Source organism: Coturnix japonica, chromosome 1 (assembly GCF_001577835.2).
Source record: "Coturnix japonica isolate 7356 chromosome 1, Coturnix japonica 2.1, whole genome shotgun sequence".
NCBI lineage: Eukaryota > Metazoa > Chordata > Aves > Galliformes > Phasianidae > Coturnix > Coturnix japonica.
The window spans coordinates 40,789,687-40,812,316 of NC_029516.1; the positions used below are offsets into that span (position 1 = coordinate 40,789,687).

Sequence of the window (22,630 nt, forward strand, 5' to 3'; positions counted from 1 at the left end):
CTGGAAGTTTGAAATTAGACTAGATGGAAAATACTGAGGTAAACAAGATACCTTGAAATTGCCAGGAGATGTGTGTTCAGTGATCTATCAGGTGTTAATGATTGGAAGGGACCTATAATTAACAATGATAGCACTGCGAAGTATTTGAATGTTCCATTGCTGCGGGATGGGTCACAGACGCCAAGTATTAATTATGACTTCTTAAATTCATCTGTCCTCTGTGACCCATTGTAGCCTCATCAAGGAGCACATCTTTGAGGGTGTCCTCAACCTCATCATGTGCTCAGCCTCTCACGGAATGCACTGGCATCATTTCCTTCCTACAGCAGAGTACAATTTATGTTTTTCTAAGCCAGCTCTTCTCAGTTGGCAGTCACTGACAAGCCTTGCCCTGGGTAATTTTGTTCACTGGATATGCCCTTCCAGGACAGTTTTCACGTGGAATCTCTCCAAGGATGTGTCATCTCAAGTTTGTTCTACTTGCATAACTCTTAAAATCTCATCAGCACAGCACTTTTTTGTCCCCCTATATTTAAATAAAGTTGTGCACTATAACAGAATCCTATCAGTTCAAAAGAAAAGAGAACCTGATCAAACGCTATGGAGCATCATTATCTGCTGGGCTACAGAAGGGCAATTAGGAGTAAGATGAACAGTGCTTTTAACCAAGTAAGGAATGAAGAACTTGAGCAATCAGCATGACCAGAGCACAATTTCAAGCCCACACAGGCAAACTGGTATAGACCTCCCCATGAATATCAGTGGCTGATTGGATCTGATGTAAGATGACAGACTGAAATTCCCACAGAACCATACCATTTTAGTAAACTGCCTTGGTTTTAAACTGCACCTTGCACACTGATCTTGTTAAGAATAATGCTTTCAGTTGAGCTCAGTCTTTAACAACACCAGGAAGAGAGTCTTCTATCCACAAAATAAGCTGAATGTCTCCTTCAGGCACGTCCAGTCTTTAGCTTCTTAATTAAATTACCAGTAGAAATACTGAGAATAAACTGGCTGTGATAATGTCAGAGGTGGTAGTAAGCTGCAATAGATTGTTCTTGACTACCAGATTCAAGTCCTACAATTAGTCCCAAATATGGCACATCAGATTTCTGTAAGTCTTCTCCAAACCCTTATCTCCTGATTTATATGCTGGAACATAAACAAAAAGGTTGCTTTTCTGTCTCATTGTAACATCTCAGTTTCATGATACAGTGAATTTTGGCAGCAGAATTTTTCTCTACCCATTCTGACAGTCACTTGTTTTGCTCAGCACTGAAGCTCTCTCCCACCCTACATGCAGTGACACAACTATTTGCATAGGGTTTCCAGAGGTGCACTAAGCTAAACTAATAGGTCCCTGAAGCTACGAGTAGGAGGTCACGCTTCTACTGTTTATCTCCTACTAGTTCTGCTACTCACCAAAACCTCCCTTGAGCTATTTTACTGTGTCAAAATGTCAGGGGGGAGAGATAGGGTTAGATAGTTTTCTGCTCTACTGTGTAGGGATATTTATCAGCTCTCAGAAGGGTCTGACAAAAACTGAAGCCACTGTCCAATGAATGAGCGAAGAACAGCTCAGATTAAGGAAGAAGTGCAAGACCTCCCCCTTCCCCAGAAGTAAAGTGGTGCCTCCTCCTGCCTGCTTTTTCGTTTGCATTATTTTTAACCTTATCTGGTTCCCTTACTCAGTTCACAATCCCCAAACAGTTGTGTCAACAACTGAGTGAATGACAGCCTGAGTGTAGAATTTCTTCAGCTTGTTTCTCTCTAAAGGCCACATGTAGCCTGAGCAGTATTTTGCTTCAGGCAAGTCTACCACGTTCATTTAAATGAAGACTAAGTGTGGAGGTGTTACCAGCCTGAGGAAGATAAGAATCTGGTGCATTTATCTTATATTAAGTTTATACTAATGCTCTACCAGAACAGAAAAAAATAACATTACAGTTAATGAGTAGCTAAGATTGTGATATATTCCAAAATCATATTCCTCAAGTTTGTCTTTTTTACTTTCAAGGTTTAGTCTCTACATAACATCAAGGTAAGCTTGTGTATCACTAAAGTTTCACAACTTCTCTCTACATATATAGTGTCAAAGTTTTGCACTAAAGAAGCTGTGATAATTCAGATTGTATTTCATAAATCATCCCAGATAAAGATAAATATGAGCAGGAAAAAAGGACTCAGTTCAGCAGTGAGCCATCCCCTTCACTTGTTCAAGAGATATTTGGCTTCAGGGGTACATTTCAGAAAAGAAAAAAAAAAACTTTCAACTATCATAGAATCATAGAATTATTAAGGTTGGAAAACACCTTCAGAATCATCAAGTCCAACCACCTCATTGCTAAATCTTCTCTCTTTAATACCTCCAGAGATGGAGATTCTACCACACCCCTGAGCAGCTCATTCCAATGCTTGACCACCCTCTCCTTGAAGAAGTTCTTCATAATGTCCAGTCTGAACCTCCCTTGGCACAGCTTGAGACCACTTCTTCACATCTGATCACTTCTCACCTGAGAAAAGAGACTGACAGAACATTATGTTGTAATACCTTGCTATTAGGAAATATGGGCTAAGTTTACTACCGTGGTTAGATCAAGACTGCAGAAAAATAACGGGAGCATTTATTTTGACTAGGATCGTCTGTGAGTACATTAGTTCAGAAAGGGAAGCTTCTGCTAGCTGAGTTGGGGTGGCTACTCAGCTGATATTTAGGAGAATGCCTCAAAGACCAGCTACCAGGACCCCAGCTGTACATTCTGTGAAATCTCTTTCTCCACTAGACCTAGAAACTCTGTGGACTGGCTAGGCAAAGACCATAACTTGACACTGGCACGTAGTTAACTGTTAGTGTCCTGCCTTTGTCACATATTTGTCTGTTTCCAAATGCAACTAAGAGCTCCTTTGATTCCTTTTATTTCACCACTGAACCTTGCCCAGTGTTAGGAGAAATTACAGGTTAGTTTAAGAAATACTGGAAAATTCCATTCCCAGGGTGAAACCAGTCACTCTGTGAATCACGGACACAGCAAGTTCAGCAGAAATAAGTGTCTCCACTTAACATTCCTGAGCTGTCTATCTTCCACTGAGCTCCATGGCAGAATTTCCTTCCTTCGTAAGCAGTAGAACAGCAGGTTATAGACCTGAAGGTGAGATTCCTTTTCCGTCTCTTTACAATGGGTTGTGGCATCCCTAATCCATGGAAATAAAGAAGCTATCTTCTCTTAAATAAATAAATAAAATAAAATTCATTTAAAGATCGCTATATTATTTTAATACCAAAATGGTAGTTTCATTTATTTGAAGCACTCCCACTTAAATTTGTATTGCCCCAACTGTAAAGACCCATATATATATATGTATATTTTAAAGAACAGAAGTAATGACCTGAGATTGGCAAGCAGCAATTCAAAGCTTCATCTAAGTTCTATTACTACATTTCTTTCATTACTTTTTATTTGAGCTGCAACGTATAAATATGCCCAGATCCACTGCTAAACTAAATCAGCTGATAAGTATGGCACAGTAGCCACCTAACTGAGATAGCGTCCTTTCAAATGATCCTTTGTAATGCAAGCTGAGCATGCTAAAACTGTGTGGTTTGGCTATATCAAAATTCTCAAGCAAGTTTGGCTGCTTAAAAATTTTCACATAAAGACTAGTAAAAAGTTTAACAAATAGTTTGTGAAGTAACACTACACACTAACATCGTGCAAGATCTCCAGGCACCTCCACCTATGCCATCCAAGGTCCGAAGGAGCAGCAGCAGCTGAGGTAAAGATTTCACTCAACCCAGAGACCAAAACACAGCTCAATTACCAGAACTTACATGACACATTTTATCCTTCCAGTGTTTCACTTATTTTAATGCTCATTTAAATGGGCCTTCTCAAAAGTTGAGAAAATTTCTAGGATAAACATAACTATATAGTTCTAGGAGTGCTTGCTTACCTTACAGGGCAGTACTGCTGATTCTCCCCATTCCTGTCCTTATCCCACCCCAGACTTGATAAGCAATAAATCTGGTCCAGTGAAACTCCTTTCGGCTGGGCATTTATTTCTGTGAAGTTTTTTTTAATCAGATTTGAAAACACTGCAAACACAATCCTCAGCTCTCACAAGACTTTTCCTCACTAAATTACAGCTATTCACCCAACTGACTTGTACTTCAGCAGAACTGTAACACAGCCACAGCCAATTATCTTGAGAAAGCAGCAGCAAACTTTTCCTTCTACTGTAAATTCTCAGTTGCAGCCAAATAGAAAAGGAAATAAAAATAAAAAGTAGGAACATAGCTGCAAGGATATTGATTTAAAAAAAAAAAAAATATATATATATATATATAGACCAATATTCATGTCCTAAGTGTAAGTTACGGTACCTAGAAGAAAGAAAAGAAGCATGCCTTAGGTCAAAATGTCGGTGTTCCTAGCAGGTTGAGAAGCAAGGAAGCATTTTATACTATTTAACTTAGACTAGAAAACTTTCTGTTAGAGAATATTTGGTCTAACAGAGCATGTTTTGTACTCATTCACTCTAGAAATAGCACCCAGAGGGATGATACAGTTGAAAAGGTGTGCCTCTTCTACTCTAATATACCATTCACAATATTCCAGTGCTTACAAACATGAAGCACAAAAGGAAGAATAGAGATTGGATACCAAAAAAAATTAAAGAGTCTATGGGTTTTCCTCTAGTTGTTTAAATAAAATAATGATAAATGTGATCACACAATGAATTACCTTTGGGGCAACTCCAGAGAAAATTCCTAGTTATTCTTCCCATAAATACATTTGTTTTCTTTGGTTTATGCAGTCACTGAAGTGAACAAGGAATGTATTGGATCTGTTTATTCAACTGACATTGAAGGATTAGCCATCATACATGCAGAGGCAGTCACACGTTTTTTAGAACCAGATTCAGTTTTGCTTTGTCAGAAATTTGCAAAAAACCTCTTATCAAAAAATCACATTATTCCTTCTTTAACTGAAGATAGTAATGTTTCCATAAGGGCAAAGTTTAAATGGACAAAGAGATAAGTATATAAGGTCACTTCAGTGAGGCAATCTGAGCTGGAATGTACATTCTGAATGAAGTAGTCAGACTTTGTACAAGGTTTTCCTTGCAGATCTGTGCAGTTTTCCAATAAAGAACACCAGCCTGGTGGCTAAACCACAGATGACAGAGTCGGCATTTATTTCTGGCTTGGATACAGATTCTCTGTGACCTTGATCAAGTAATTTAACCTCTGCATTTCCTTACTTGTATACAAGGATGATCAGCATCTCTTAACTAATAGGTTTAATTCATGGATTCTTGTAAAGAGCCTTGAGATTCTTGGCTAAGTGTTTCTATAGAAACAAGAAGCAAAACAATACAATAATGTATCATACATTTATGACCCCTGTAGTAATCAAGTACTTCAGTCTTTCATTTTAATATGCAACGGTACTGACATTAAGAGTGGAATAACAACAATGCCCCATTTCATCCATTTCTGAAGATGGGGAATAGCAGTATAAACTTTACACCCACTCAATATTTTGACCTCAAAACTGTGCTTTAGTTTAACTTTCAAATTCAGATACATATATGAGGCAGACACAGGCAAAACTGGATAAGGACATGCACAGACCATATGGGCTTGGTGGATCATACTGGCCATCAACATTTATCCCATCTGCTCTTCTTGCAATAGAGCTGCTAAACACTTTTCAAGCAAGTTCAGATTATACCCTCTGCAAAAGCAGACGATTGCATTTTTAGGCAGCATAAAAGATGCACACAGGCTTAGCAAAGAGGTATCATAGAATTGGGTGAGGGGTCAAATCAGCTTCATGTTTCCCAGTAGCCCAGCCCACTCGGGCACAAACACAGAGGATTCCCACTCTGCAGAACTCAAGGTATAACCCACTTTGACACAAGCCAATGATGGTTCCGTGGCTAAATGGCCAGCTCAGAATCAAAGAAAACTAGCAGGTCTCCCACACAGCTCACTGCCCAGCCAATACAACCTTGTTCTCCACATACAGAACTGGCAATGGCATCTGTGGGAGTGCCACATATTTAGAGGAGACCTATCAAGATGAAATCATCATGGCACACAGAGACAGTTCTGTACAGTGCAGGTGGCTGCATGTGCCATTCATGGATCAAGGTCAGACCATGCAGCAAGCATGGAAATCATTTTATTTCAGAAACATATTTTAAATAGTTGGAAATGACAACTGAGCAACATTATTAGCTGTTGCTCCTCCTCAAAATTTGATACTGTTTGAACTATAAAAAGCTTTACTTAAATCTTGCAAACTAACATATGCATTTTAACACCACATTAGCTTTTTTATGTATGTTGACATTTGTGATAAGATTTCTATTAATAAAGCTTGTTTACCGACAGGCTTTTTGCTGCTCCTTTCCTGGCCACCACCATTACATGCAGCCCATTTAAACATAACACCGGCAGTTGTGAAGTACCCGTGCTTTAAACCTGTTTATCATCATATACTTAACTTCCTGGCATAAAAGCCAGTAGAGAATCTATACGGTGAAAGAGTTTAAGCCTGAAAAATTTATTCACTGAATCATTTCTCCTGGTGCAAATTCATCCACTCACTGTCAAGATGAACAAGATGCATCTGTAGCAACAGGAGCCGAGTGTGAAAGGATAGTTTATGTCATCGTGTTATGTCACAGTCAGTAAGCGTTCTGTATTGCTGAAAACCTGTTTCTAAATCAAGACCATCACAAAGTATTAGATTCTAAAGTTAAGCCTCATTATATGCCAAGAAATTCTCCTATTGCTGTGAAGAAATGTGATTTGTTGGTTTTTTAATTATGCTGCATTTTCTTACAATATTGGAAATTTCTGAATTGTTTTAAATTCTATTAAAAACAAAAACCAACCAACCAAAACAAACAAAAACCAAAACACAGCTACCACACATAAAATAACTTGCATCAAGCTTTCAAATTTCCTTTGCAGTGCTGCAACACGAGTGTTTGACCTAAGGCTCCTTTTTCATAGATTAGCCCAACTAAACCCTGGCTGCAGTTTCTGGCCATTCACACACAGCTGGCTCGCTATGGGTTCCACGATGCCCACTACAGATCATTTTCTTCCAGATTCTCATCATTTAGAATACCCCACTGATGACAGAGACCATATACATTAGATAAGTATTATAAAAAAAGGCTTTTTGCAAGCTCATCTCAGTCTGCCAAGGCATAATACTCTTTGTATTATTTTGTATTTCTGCCAACACTCATGTTTGCACAAAACGATGACCTTCAGTACTATTGCTAAGGAGAATTGCAAATGACAGGTTAGCAGCCAACACCTACTGATTGGCATGGGACATCAGGCTTAGCTGGCAAAATACTTCCTGCTTAGTTAACACATTTGGAGTATTGCATGAGACTTCGATGGCTGTGGAATAGCATTTTTATGAATCAGCAAACACAGGGAAATGTCTGCACAGATATTATATGTATAGAAGTCAATACTGGTCTTTTTTTTCAGGTAGTATCTCTTTGTTTCTTTTTGTGGTTTGAGTTAGACTGGTTTATAAGAACACATTAGGTAAATACCGCCAATTTAAGCAGCTACTACTGATTGCTTTCCTCCCACCAAGGGAAAAGCAGGGTGGAGTCAGAACCTGGGCCCTCCATATTCAGTCTTACATTAGAAAGGAGAAGCATGGTAAATGAAGAGTCTATAAGCTCTCTGTCTAGGGATTTTGCCAGGTATCTCTCACATCTTACCAGTCAGTGAAAAGACCAGCGCTCAGAAATGTCAAACCTTGGCTCTCCCTGCCTCTCTACCTTGGTCTCTCTCCTGCCTGGAGAGACTGCCCTACTACAGCGGTTGCCTCCATCCAATCTGGTCTTGAACACCTCCAGGGATGGGGCATCCACGGCATCTCTCAGCAGCCTGTTCCAGCACCTCACCACCCTCTCTATGAACAGCTTCCCTCGACATCTAATCTAAACCTTCCCACCTTGAGCTTAAAACCATTTCCCCTCTTCCTATCACTGTCTACCAAGACTGCTAATTAGCACATTATGCTGTTTATAGTGTAACAGCTGTAGGCTAGTCTAAGAGAAACAACTAATTATAGAACAGCTTTACAAAAACCTCTAAATGTTAATGGCTTCAGATTATTTCAGCTTTTAGGTTTTTACTCATTTTGCTTTGTCCTACTGCACCTTCTTCTGTCTTTAGAGTTCCTATAGCCTAGCCTCAAGTTCAGGCTTTTTAAGCAGTGAAAACTAGCGAAGCTGTGGTTATTGCACCTCATATACTAAAGGTACAATAACAATAGAAATAACAAAGTGAGAGAATGGCTTTGAAGAAAAACAATGCCTGTTAAAATCTGACTTGCAATAAGCGAAGCTTTATATTGTTATAGGAACAGCTGCTGAGAACCTCAGTGCCTCCACAGAGAGAACATGAGCTATTCCAGCTCTAGGTTTTCTGTGCCTCTGATGACAGGCACAGTCACACTTTTAGCTTGGGTACATTGATCAGGAGGTCAGTCATCACATCAGCACTGCTGAGTGTACTAATTAGCATGCTCAAATAGTCACTGTGTCTTATTGCCTAATTATTTCATAACTGGGGGTTGTGTACTGTGCCAAATCTGAATGCTCTCAATGACTTCATTACTTTTCATTATTTTATTTATCTAATGTGTAAATGTTTTGGAGAACACACTGGTGCTTTCAGAGGTTTGCGTATTTGCCTTGACTACACACTGAAGCTGTACTTACACATGTATCTCTTGCAGAATTCATTCATGAGGAAAACCATACAAGTTCACTAGTTAATCATTCTCCTGAATGTCAGAAGCCAGGGCAGATCAGGATGTACATTGTGTTGGTAGAGCTGTAAACCAGGCTGCTTTAGTATTAATAGTAAACTTCCCAGCCTCAGTAAGATTTTTAATAGTTTTTGCAGCAAGTTAAAAAGTAGCCATGGGTATTTCTCATAAGCAATTGCAAAGCACAGGAAATGGACATGATTAAGTAAAAATGGCTTGACTTTTCAGTAGAAAAAGCAACTATCCAGGCTTTCTTGCCTGAGTAGAACAGACATTTTTTCCACAGTAAGAAACAGTAGGGATTTCAAGAATCCAGTGATCAGCTCCTGTTAGATCCCATATGTTCCAAATCCACGTGTTTTAAGATGTTGTTCCAGCTGTAGATTGTGGCTTACTAGTTCATATTGCATGCATTCAAGCTTCAGCTACAGACTTAGTGACACCAAAAAGGCAAGACTCAGCAGCACAGAGCAGTATGGCATCGTGCTCCACCTCACCACATGATAGACAAACAAAACCCACCTTATGATCCAGACTGCTCACTGAGGAGACCAGCATGCTAACATGTTCTGCCATCCTGGTTCTAGGGACAGCAGCATTTAGCAAGGGAAACATGAACATCTGAGACATTAGCTTTTCTGAGAAGACAGATTTTTTTTTTTTTTCAAGCACCTTAGGTAGAAAACAGTGAGATGCTTGCAGCAGCTATTTAGACATTGCAGTCCCAACATTGGCCCCTGTTAATAGCCAGCAGAAAGAAACTGTTCTTCTGGGCTTCTGTTTCATCAGAAAACAGTATTCTTTCATCATTCCCCTCCACTCATGTTTTCCCTTGGTTAAAATTTATAAGACTCAAGGCACGTGAAGGCTACCCGACATTCTACCTCTCCTGTCTTCCCCTCCAACTTTCCCATCTTTCCTCATCCCCAGATTTTCTTCTCATGGTTCCTTACAAAGTGCAAGCAGAAAGTAGGTCAGAGACAAACTGGCACTGTCAGATGACTAGTTTCAAGTCACGGACACATTGTTGTCTCTTCAGTACCATAGGAAGTTGTTATTACAAATCCTTCAAAGTTTGTTTTAGCTTGAAATGCTATTAGACTTACTCAACTGGCAAAAGAGAAGGCTTTCCACAGGAATTTCATCTGGTTAAGTCAACAGAGGTCTGCCTGCAGAGCGCAGCTTCCAAACATGAGACTTTATTTTGTATTATTAATTCTTCACCTTTTCCTGTTTATAATGAAAACACTGTGAAATACCCAAACAACTTAACAATTGGTTTTATTTTACTCTCTCCTCCCACCTTTGCCCACATGCTCCAGTCCCCAGCCTTAGTAATTTGTTTTAGTTTTAACTCCTGACCAGTTCTGGATGCACATGCTTTGCCTATTGATATGCTTCATACTGGCTTATGACGGTGTTTCACTATGTAATAAGGACTACATTCCAGACCAGGAAATGCTAGTGAGAGGAAATGGAAGAAGGGACAAAGCTCTTAATTCCCCAAGTAAAGTATCACCACACAGTTAACAGTGGCAAGTAATATATTCTAACAGAAGCATAATTTTAGCTTACAGTGGTCCTCCAAACTTCTGTAGACAACAGTGTTCACAGCTTCAGTGAATTAACAGCAAGAAAAACAGTATCTGCTCAATTAGTTCTGTGGCCAAGTAAGGCCAGAATGGCAGCTTTAATGGTTTGATGTCAATTCACCTCCAACTGCCTGCTGCCTCCAAACTCCTGTCACACAAGAGAAACATGGTGCAGTAAATAAATGTACACTGGTACTTTGCTAGACTGTATCATTACTTATTACAGCAGTAACCTCAAGTAGTGCTTTAAGTCTAATCAGAGCAAATCTTTGTTCAGATTCACTGGCCTAAATGAAAAGGTTCTACTTCCTCTTGTTCCCAAATAAATAAATAAATAAATACATCAAAAACAAATAATCAACAGCCACAGCAGGGTGTAATTGTGGAGAAAAGAAAGCTCAGCATGGCCAGAAATATACCACAGGTGAGATCTTAATGCCACTAAAAATCCACAGCTACAGAGGGCAGTGAGACCCGAGCTTAACTCCACATTATTTTTGTGCTGCTCAGTGAAAATAACAGCGTTTAAGTTGGATGAAACAAACACCCATATAGAATTCTGGACCTCTTCCATCCATACTGTCTTTGTGTTTAGAGCACAGATGATCCAGGGTCTTAACTCTTAAATTTCTTTAAGAAAACATTTAGTAAGCAAATGTTGCTGTCACAGATGTCAGTAACTCTTGGATTCAAGTGACTCATAGGAGTCTACTGTTAAACTGCTGTGGGTTTCCTTTGGAACAGCAACTTACAAGTGTTCTGGCTCATGAACTAATGGCACACAATATCTTTTGCATCTTATGATGGATGGATATTTCTAGTTCATTTCATTTGTGATAGTTCAGTGCGAGATTATCAATGCTTCTTGGGGCTACCCTCACAAATTCTTTGATTACCTGATAAAACTCTGTTCAGAGAGTAGGGCTAAATAGAAAAGTCAGCAAGAGACTTTTCAATTTCATAAGGTCATCCCTGCAAACTTGACTATTAGTCAAGTGCCTTAAGCAGCTATTAAACTTTTGGTTGATAGCTTTTCAATAATGTTGTTCATTTAGTGCTTCCTTCCTGAACACAACTATCTTCACTGTTCCAAGGCAACAACTGTAACAGTCAGATCACTCTAGAATGTGTACTGCTAATGGCAAGAAATTCACCAAGTGCCACAGTTGTGTAGCTGACCGCTTATTCATTCTGCAGCAATCAGCAGCCCTACACATGTACCTCAAAAATTAGCCCAGTCTTCTTTTTCTAACCACTAGGGCAAGTGGTTAGAAATTGATTTGCTGGGATTTAATTTCAATGTTCAGGAATATCTATTTTATGTCATTGAAACTTGGACTTTCTTACGTAAAACTGGTCTTTCTTCCATGAAATTCCAGATTCACATAAACACAAAACATGAACTATGTCAGTACATTTGATGATAACTCTTGTCAGCTTTGCTTCCCAAATTCCCTCTCCCATTTTCACAATCTTAAAATCAACAGTAACTCAAAAGTAAGCAGAAGTAAGGATGGTAATAACATTAATGACAGATATTCACCTCATTAACTTATTTTAAGGGCTATGAAAGAGCAGCAGCCTGCAGAAGAATTATTTATCCAGAAGACCCATTGTTAGAAATTTCTTCTGTCTGCTGCCAGCTACAGTTCCCCCTGGCACTGCTGATTGCATAAGTCACTTGGAAGCTGACATCAGATCTTCACCATCAGAAAGCAGTGGTGTTAAGCAATAGCTGACCACCGAGTTGAAATACATACAAGAGGTCTCTGTTATACTACTGTTATTCAAATTTCATACCTCCGGACAGAATCCTCCGATACAGATAAGATAGTATCAATTTACAGTGGCTGGTTATTCAGCTCAAGCCAGGGACTGAAAGAGAAAACAAAGATAACAGTCTTGTAAACACAGTGATTTCAAAAATGCAACTCTTTTATGCTCTTTCGTTTCTTGATCCTTTCACCAAGTCTTTCAGTTGACTCAAAAGCTGACCACCACTGACACTGTAATCACATTTTACACTGAAATACTAACATTCTATTTTTTGGGGGGGGGGGGAAATGAAAAAGTAAAATTGAAAACATTTTTAAATGACAGTTTTTAAATCAATTTCAGCTATTTCAACAGGGAGCTCACATAAAGAATTCAGAAGGAAAAACAAGTAGAATAGAAAAGACAGGAAAAGATTGCTTAATAACTAGTAGTTCATGTTGTAATGTATTGATTTAACAATAAGTAGGCTAACTCTAGCTCATACGTATCTGGATTTTCCAAGTATTATGACTTGACAGGAGTGAGGACACTGTTACTGTTCTTCATGAAATATCCCTTTAATCTATGCCTTGCTTCACCAAAAATACAATTTCATGAGTATATTCAATGCTGCACTGATGATAAAGAAAAACAGAAAGAGTGAGCATTAAGTATATAAAACTCCTCTATCTGGCAGAATAGAAGACTTCGAATTGGCATGTATCAAACCCAGTATTCTAAGTACTAATAAGACTTCAAACTGGCTACCAAGTTCAAGGGATTTGTCTCAATGATAAATTCTTGGGTGCATCCTGGATAGTATTTAATGTCTAAGCATATAGATTTAATGTTTAGGTCTCAAAACAAGATGTAACTTTCATAAAAGGGAGCTCAAATCAGGGTGCTCATACTCAGATACTGTTTTCAAAATGCACATAGAAATGTCCTTGAAAATCTGTTATGCAGCCTGCTTGTAGAAATTTCCCTGTATTGCCACAGTAACTCAGTACATTATCAGGGAAGAAGAGGCTTTATTTGGTCATAAATATTTCAAAATTGCTTCTATGGCATAGCTCTAATTCCTGCTGACTTCTGCTTGGAAAAAGCACAGAATCATAGAGGCTGGAAGGAACCTCTGGCAATCATCCAGTCAAACACCTCTGCTATAGCAGGTTTCCTACAGTAGGTCACACAGGAGAGCACCCAGGTGGGGGCTGAGTAGCTCCAAAAAGGAGACTCCACAATCTCTCTGGCTCCTGTAGGGAGTTTCAGTGCCCAATAGAAGGTTTCTTCTGGAGACTATGCAGTCACTGCAATGGAAATGTGTAGGTAGGATGCTGTCCTGCACACATTATACAGTGAACTGAAACTGAAAAAAAAATGCATAAAAATTAATTTTGACAGTCACAAAATGTCTATTCCACAACTGTGACAAAACTGCTGATGACTTTGAGTTCAAACATGCAGTACTGTGTTGAGTAACAGAAAGCCCCATACTTTACCACCAGCATCTGGAAGACATCCCTTTCTCTCCTAAGCTCTGTGACAACAGGTCCCTCTCTTCCTGATCCACACAGCTTCTAAGGGGGGAACTGAGTAACACTCGCTTGTTGTAAGGTGCTGAAATACAGAGTACAGTGTTGTGGGTGATCACACAGAACTCGAGAAAAATAAACTCAGCATATACATCTTATGGGGGGAAAAAAAGTGAAATCTGTTCCTTTTCTGCCATAGCTACCTCCCATACCTCATCCATCCCATTTATCTGGCTTCCTCTATCCCGACCCTACCAAATAGGTTCCAGCAGCTTGATTCTCAGATGCCTTCCATTGATGAAAAATAAAAAGTAAAAAAGAAAAAAAAAACACAAAAAAACAAAACAACACAAGCACCCACACAAAAAGAGAAGAGCTAACAGCAATTATCGGAGGAAAAAAAGAAGTAAATATGCAAGATGTCTTCAGGAAGCAAAATATAGTAACTTGGAAGTTAGCCAGGGCACAATGTAGCTGTTCAAATCCTGGAAGCAGAGATGATCAACCAGCAGCATCTTTTCCAGAAATACCCACTACGCACATCTGGCCACACGAAGTCTACTTTCCTTAAGAGAAGATTAAAAACAAATCCCACAACCTAGGAGTATAGGTTGAAATGCTGAAGACTTTTAGGCAGGGATGAATTTGACGCTTTATTCTGGAACAACGCTTCTTTATTGTATAGTGATTAACTAGGAAAAATAACCTTTAGCTAGCACAATTCTATGCATTCCTGCACCATTTCCAGTCCCCTTGAGAAAATCAAAGGCAAAAAAACTAGGAAAGTTAAACCAGTTTCCTTAAGCAATGCAAGTCCTCTCTTGGCCTCCAGCCATTTAAATAAAAGGCAACCCATTGCAACCAGCGTTAGTCAGCTGCAGAACAACTTTTAGAGCTGCAAGAGTCATCTAAGGCCTCCTTTAAAACCAATGGAGAAAACAGGCATTTAGGGAGTGATTCATCTGGTTTATTTTAGTGACATTGGGATGAGATAAATTGTGCTGCAAAATGAATAAACCCAAGCCATAAAAATGCCTATTTTCCTCCATACACAATAAATGAAGACCAGACAAGGAATTGTCTGCATTTGGTAAGATGAACCCCACCCAGTGAGCCTGTGGCATACGCTCACTCCTCTCAGAGACTTTTTGTTGTAGCTGTTAGAGTTCCCATTGTTTCCAGACTACTGGGCAACCCGCTCCCTCCACAAGGGCATGGATACCCAAAGCTACTCCACAACTCCTAAGATACCAGTCCCAAGTCTATGGACTGACTGGGATCTGGAGGGTATGACTTCCCATGTGGAATAGTTTACGTGGTAAACGGAAAAGAAATGAATCTGAAGAAGCCATCTTTCCTAAACTGGCAACCAACACTCTATCATTGCAGAGTCTTACAACAGCAAGCAACAACAGCTGCCTAAGGAAGGTTAAGCAACCAAGTTATCTTCACAGGCTACTTAATTAACCAGGCACAGAACCTATGCACACGGATGAGTAAATACACTTTTGAATAAGCTTTAAAACACCAGCACTACCCAATATTTTTCCTGCTGGATAGTCAGCTGTTTCCATGTGTCCCTACGTTCAGCTCTAATGATGCTGTAACAAGGGTAGAATGAATAGTTAGCACTTTTGGCTTCAAGACTAGCACTGCAGAGCACTAACAGCACAGCTACTGAGATCCTCTTACAGTGCTACATATATTTTGTCAATACAACCTGAAGCCATGAAGAAATATATTGCCAACAGAAGCAGCCAAATGTGAATGCATTCTGCCAAAAGAACTCTTCAGCTGCACTATGCCAACAGACTGTTTGCCAGCTACATCCCCTCCCACAGAAAAGGTCTTGAATTCCTACTGCCTTTCTGTTTTGTCAGATTCCAGTATTAAATTGGATTGATAGCATGCAGCCAACAAGGTGACACTGGTTATCTTTACAACTGTTTTAGTCACTACTCAAAGCTAGCCAGCATGTCAATTTATACCATTTTCCACACCAAAAATTATAAACATAAGGCTGTAAGAATCTAGGAGTGCCTAATGAAATAGTGTTAGACTCCTTAAGTGTTGGTAGGCTTCCTAGGGTTTTCAAGGATTTGAATGCTGATGCAAACACTACAGGCTTACTGCTCTAGCAGGCACAGGCAACATTCTTCTGAAGTAGTTGTACAGGCTGTGTATCAGTACAAAACCAAAGGATAAATATACTGTGCCACCAGAAACATTAAGTCACTGCTTACATTTCAGACTAAGATTTTGCCTTTTGCAGTCATAGCAATAATACTATCTTGCTGGTAAACTGGAGTGGTGATTCAGGTACTTGAGAGTTCTCTGAAAATATTCCTTCTTTCTTTTTTTTTTTTTTTTTTTTTGCTATCACTGATTCAATAAATAAGGAAAAATATGGGAATTTACTGGTCATGTTTGTTTGTTTGTTTGTTTTTTAAGGATTTAAAAATCTCAAAGAAAAAATTATCATAAGCACATCTGCTGCCAAATCACAAAGAAGATTTGGACAAGGTATTTGATTTGCCATTTTCCCCATACCGTATGAAAATCCTATGAGCCCTTCAACCTGACTCTCACCTTCTCTTTCAAAGAGCACCTGGCTTGGAATGCAGCTTTCAATCACAACATATCCCATGTCTGTTAGCTTGCTATGGGATACCTTTCCAAGGATTCAGGAGATCTAGACTGAAGCTAAGCACAGACTACTTCATGTCACTGTCTTGAGTCTATGCCTTTCATCCACTGCATGTACCCTACACATAAGGATTATGTCAGAGCCAAGCTGTCTGGTTTGCACTAGGGATTCTCAAATGATAATACACCAGTATTTTAAGAGATCTGTTACATTCTCACTAATGATCGTAACTTTACTGAAAAAATTTTCCTTTAAAATAAAGTTACTACACTGTCATACAGAGAATGTAATATTACCCATTGAAGTGCAATTAAGCCAGCCCTGTGGCTCTTTGAACTTTGATGCACTTCTGGTCATAGCTATTCAACTTTCATGCTGTTTAGATCAATGGAGATGGATATACTTCCCATGTCCTTATTCTTCCCACCATAACACCATTGTGTTGAAGTCAGAGGAGGTATTTCTGGTCTCAGCCCACAACACAGAAAAGGCATTTTCAAACAACCGTTACTAACAAATCTATCTGCAGTTCTTGCTGTTCATGTCTTTACAGTATACCAACAGGACAGTTCAGAACATCACGATTGCAAACAGTATTTCTGGGACACCTTTTCAGACTTTAAGATAAATGATAACAAGTCTGCAAGTGACAGAATTCAGTCAGGTCTACCTATGTGCCAGCTGAATAACCATTAATTCAGTTATGACTTCAGATATTGTTAACCGAGCTTATTGCTCTAAAGCAGATGGTTCAAATCAGAGTTAACAGAATGACTAAGCACAACAGAATTCAGTCAGTCCATATCTATAATCTTCCTGTGGTACTTAGCACTCAAAAAAGATTTTACCACTTAAATGTTAGCAATGACTGTATATCAAGTTGAAGGTAGCCTGGTGCTTTTCCCTGAAGGAAGTTTTCTTACTATAACATTAAATTCCATATGCAAAATATAGGATGGATGACAGGGTATTTTGGAAGACTTCTTGGTGTTAGTGTTACTGTACTGCTCCACCTCCTCTGAAATATTATTCAGAGCACATCCTAAGCAGGTGCAGGGTCAGATGAGATATAGACAACTAGTGTGGTACTCCTTCAGCATGCTTTTTGGCCTGAGGGTGGGAGTATAGTGAAGGTGTGTTAAATTCTTGCTGAATAGCACATACAGAAACTCTAAGTCCTATTAGCATGCATTGTCTTGAGCAGACAGCTTGTCATTTGAATTTTTTAATGTGTAATTCTGTGAATGCTGTCTTCAAACATTCTCAGAGTCTACAGGCTTCCCCTCTTGCTGTAAGCCATTCATGGAACAGGCACATTATAATACATCTCGGCATTTCTGTCAACTAAAACTCCATTTAGGCCTAGCAATGCTATAATGCAATAGAAAACACAGTGATAATAGCAGGGTGGCAAAGTCCTAGGCTACAGCAAGTAAGGATAAGCCCAAATGCAGCAGCCATAAACACAGAAACAAAGGAAAAATGCTGCTTACCCTTGGAAGACCTCAGGTAAGCAGGGATCTCCAGGAAGATCCCCTTACCTCCACTGCAAACCATTCAATGAGGTCTGGGAAGGGATGGATCCTGGTTCCACTCCTTCCGGTCAGTCAGGTGCATTGCATGCACCTCAGCTTCCCTGTGTTGTCCCTGCATTCCCACCAGGTGCTCTATCACTGATTAAAGCTCTGACAGCATTTCTGCTACAGGCCACAAGACATCAGGCTCAGGATAACATAGCCTGAGCATGTGAACAGCCTGAACTGGATTTGATAGGCAGTTTTTCTTCTCTGCTTAGAAGCAAAGTTTAAGACTGGCTTTTCTTCCAACTTTACATGCCTCACTACAAGGACTTATTTTTACTAAAGCTTAGACTATTTGTCTGAGAACTGATAGAATTGTTTACTAGATTTAAAAAGAGTGTCTATGTAACCTTCACTAAGACTGCATGCATTAAAAAAAAAACAAACACCTAAAAGCCATTTGAGAAGCTGTTCTTCCCAAAATGTAACATTTGAAACACTGAAATAGATACAGAAAGCCTCTGTTATAAAACAGCATACTGCATACAGCTATGCTTTAATTTGGCTTTGGGAAGACGAACAGAGTTGTTAACACCTGTTCATGCCTTGGAGTATGGCATTCGAAACTGGCAGCACTGGGTTAAATTTAATTCTGTCAAACCCATCTAACATTATTAGTGTGCTATGCAGTACTATCTTGCTGCTTATCTTTTCCCAGTTAAAACTCTGGACTTCACGGAAGATCTAAATATTTGTGTTTCAAATCACAAAATTGCATATTTACACTTCAGTGCGAATGAGTCCTCAGTGACTACTTCACCAGTGAGAAGACCTTACTGGAATTCCTTACTCATGGAGGAAGCACCCTTCAAGAGCTTCACAAGTTTTCTTACCACTATCTAGGAGTCTGATCTACTGTTCACATGTTCTCCAGGACAAGCCAAAGCTGCATTTTGCTTTTGCTATTACTCAGGCTCTCAACCATAGAGAATTTGTTTCTCCTCTTAAGAGCCAAGCTTTATTTTGATTTTTAATTAAAAAGCTTTGGCAAAATTTTAAAAGTCTTGATCATGTGCTATCTTTGATTGATATCATTTGTAACAGAAAAGGATGAAATATGATTATTGAAGATAATTACTCTCCTTTTAATTAAGATACTGCTTTGTTTGGTGTTTTCTTGGAATACAATTATTAAGGCTTTTTCTTACAGGCATAAAAGTATGTGTAAACACTTAAACCTAGAAATCTAACTTTAAAGTCCTCACTGTTCAGATAGGTAATGGACACAGATGCTAAAGATGTTTTAAAACTGCAGAATCAAATATTAAATCTGCTTCCTTTGACCTCACTACAATCATTCTCTCTACTCACACAATTTCTCTTCCTGTAATTTAAATACTCAGGAATCCAATTTCTAGAAGTCAACTTTATCCGCTGGACAGATAGAGAATTCTGCTGCAGTGCCAATGTCAGCATTGACAGCATACAATAAATAGCTGGGAGGAGAGCATTCATTTTTTATTTTGCATTACACTCAACTGCTGGTAGCAACCCAATACCATGAGCAGTGATTAACTTTTTTGTATATACTAAGAGTAACGTGTTGAAACTAATACGTAATTTTATTACAGAGTCCTATTCTATAAAATTCTGTATCAACAGCTTTAAAGATAACAGCTGTCAGTGCACAAACAATTGTGAAAAATACAGTCATTTGTGGAATCAGTCTGTTCAGTTCTTGCTCTGAAAACTTACAGATCTTTAATCTTGATTAAGGTTTTATTTCTGGCTGCCACTTTTCACTACTTTCCTTATTTTATTCCACTTCATATAAGTGCTGCTAACAATTATTTATTGGCAACTCATTGAAACTCTTTGCAATCTCAACTATAGTAATGCTTTTGACACCCCCTCAACATCCTCATAGACAAGCTGAGGATGTACTTGTTACAGAAGTGGAAAGTGAGGTGGATTTAAAGCTAGCAGAAGAACCAGCTGGAAGCAAGAGGGCTGTGAATGGTGACATTAAGTCCAGTTGGAGGCAAGTCACAAGTGTTGTACCCCAGGAGCCAGGACTCTCTAAGACTCACCTGTAAGATGGGACAGAATGCACCCTCAGCAAATTCATAGATTATACAAAATTCAATTGCATGTCTAATACGAAAGATGGGCAGTTGGCCATTTAGAGAGATCTACAGAGGCTGGAGAAATGGGAAGAGAAAATACTCTTGAAGTTCAACAAAGGAAAATACCAGATCTGCAGCTGGGTACAAATAACCCCTCACTCCAGTACAGGCTGGAGGCTAGTTGGCTAGAAAGCAGTTTGACATAGAATGACCCTGGTGCCCTTCCAGCCACATCTTGACAATACGCAAGTATCATGCCCTCACAGCAAAGAAGGCCAACAGCCTCCAAAGCTGCACTGGGGGCTGCTGCGTTGGGCAGTAAACCAAGAGAGATGATCCTTCCACCACTTCTCAGGGCTCGTGAGACAGCTGTGGTGCTGGGTCTAGTTCTGGGCTCCCCAGTACACAGTATAGACTTACTGCAGTGAGTCTAAGGAAGCGCCACCAAGAAGAATAAAGGAATGGAGCATCTCATTCAACCACTTCTATGAGGCTTCTTTGAGATGGGACTGTTCAGCCTCAACAAGAGGCTTAGGGGATATAAATGTATGTAGATACTGAATAGAAAGGAACAAAACAAACAAAAAAAGTAGACGCCAGACTTCTCAGCATTGCCCAGTGACGGGATAAGAGGCAATTGGCGCAGTCAAAAACAAACTCCATCTGAACACAAAAAGCAATTTTATTTTTTTTTAAACTACTCTGTGAAGGTAATCATGCAGTAGACTAAGCTGTCGAGTCTCCATCCTTGAATATATTCAAAGTACGACAGGATGCAGCTCTAAGTAATCATTCTAGCTGTCCCTGCTTGAGCAGGGAGAATGGACTAGATGGTCCTTCCAAACTCAACTAATCTGTCAATTGTAAAATTGCAATATAGATAATATTTAAGATGTTCTTTATGTTTGTAAGAGCTACAAGCTGTCCCAGTTGAAACCAGGACAATACACAAAAATCATCTCAATGCCCGGGTTGTCTTCCTCCAATGTTTCCTTTGCTGATTTCTTAAATTAGTCAGTCCTAATTGAAGTTAGGGGTCCCATTCCCACACCTCCTATTTGAAGGTTAGATAGTTAGAAACCTTGCTTTAATTTATTTTAGCCTTAATTTATTCTTGACTAGCTCACACCCACATTTTTATCCCTACACTGTTCTTCAGCCTAAGTATATTTTCCCCTCCTGTATATTTATAGATATGTAAGCTTCTTTATTGCATGAAAATAAAGCTTTTATGGGCTCCTATAATACACTGATACTTTTCTGATTATCCTCATAGCCCTTCCCTGCATCTGTTCTTCATTAGTACAGTTCATCCTTTGTGAAAACAAAAGAGCAGGATGGTATATATCATTGCTCAAGAAATTGGTACTAGTGCCTTCCTCTCTGTTCCGTCTACTGTAAACATTTCTGTTATTCTTTGTAGGCAATGGATCAGTTGATTACTCCTGCCAGACTAATTGTCAGAAATTAATGCAATAAAAGAACAACGTTCTTTACTTGCACTGAGCTTACAGCTCATATTGCTGGGTGATATATGTGAGGCACCTTTCTGCATCCTCATCACAGGATTCAAAGAATCCTCATCACAGTCATCAAGTTAAATCATGCTGGCTGCAGTCATTTCATTAAGATCAAGCTTCCAGACAAAAGTCATCTGAAATCTTTACTACAGATTCATTTCCAGCCATATACATTGTTCGATGCTGCAGATAGCTTTTCTGTGGGAAATGTTCATCAGCCTTTGTAAGACATCCCAAGCAGCAGAAAGATCTTAGCAATGCAAGGACCTTACTCAGGTTAGTCCAGCACATCAAACTACTCGGAGACTAAATGGGTTTGGTTTTCTTTATGCAAACCTGCATTTTCTAACTTGGATATGTAAGGGTTGTGTTATTTTTTCAAACTTATCTACCTCTACCTATTACTCCATGAATACAAAAGAGTAGCATATGGGTTAATGTGTTTAAAAGTAGTTGAAGCTACTTAGGCCCCTGTATTACTTATGAACATGAGACTTTGAGCTTTGAAGTTTTTGCTGTAAGTAAGTTTCTAAATTAGAGAAGACGCTGAAATAAAGCTTGAGCAGTAGACAGGGGAATTTGATAAGCCAAAAATAGCCATTAGCAAAACAAAAATAGCTCTAAAGAGATGTAATCTATTTAGGATAACTTGGTGGAAGTTAGAAGGTGATGGAAGGAGGAGAAAAGCTAATACAGAGATCACTTATAACTTATGATGTAAATGAAATATGATCCCATGGCATCTTGAACCTTGGGATATATTTGTTCATGAGATACAAGCTCATCATCTTCTATATAGAGTTCGGACAGCCTTGTTGTATCACATTTTTTTTAGCTCCCCCTCCCTAAGCTCTTCAAGGAGAGAGACGCAACCGTCATTAGAAAACAAGGCAGGAGAACTTACTCTCTTATCTTGAGCAATCTACTGGCTTTTTAATGCTTTTTTTTTCTTCCCAATTGCAATAACATTGTTTAAGATAAAATTTTGTTTCTCCTCTGACATTCCGCATGCCACTAGAATCATTATTAAGTGAAAGACTATTTTAAATGTCCTGTTACTATTTCTCCTACAATCTTCCATTTCTTGGAGAAGAATTGAGTGAAGCACTC

General features: G+C 39.1%; 1 long non-coding RNA gene across 5 annotated transcripts in view; it reads right to left on the bottom strand.

Annotated features, from left to right (window-relative positions):
- Positions 1–22,630, bottom strand: part of LOC107311555 — a 99,946-nt gene that overhangs the window by 76,346 nt on the left and 970 nt on the right. For all 5 annotated transcript variants that reach the window (XR_004306811.1, XR_001554144.2, XR_001554142.2 and 2 more), the window contains exon 2: positions 12,218–12,292. This is a non-coding gene — a long non-coding RNA (uncharacterized LOC107311555). The remainder of the gene's footprint in view (positions 1–12,217; positions 12,293–22,630) is intronic.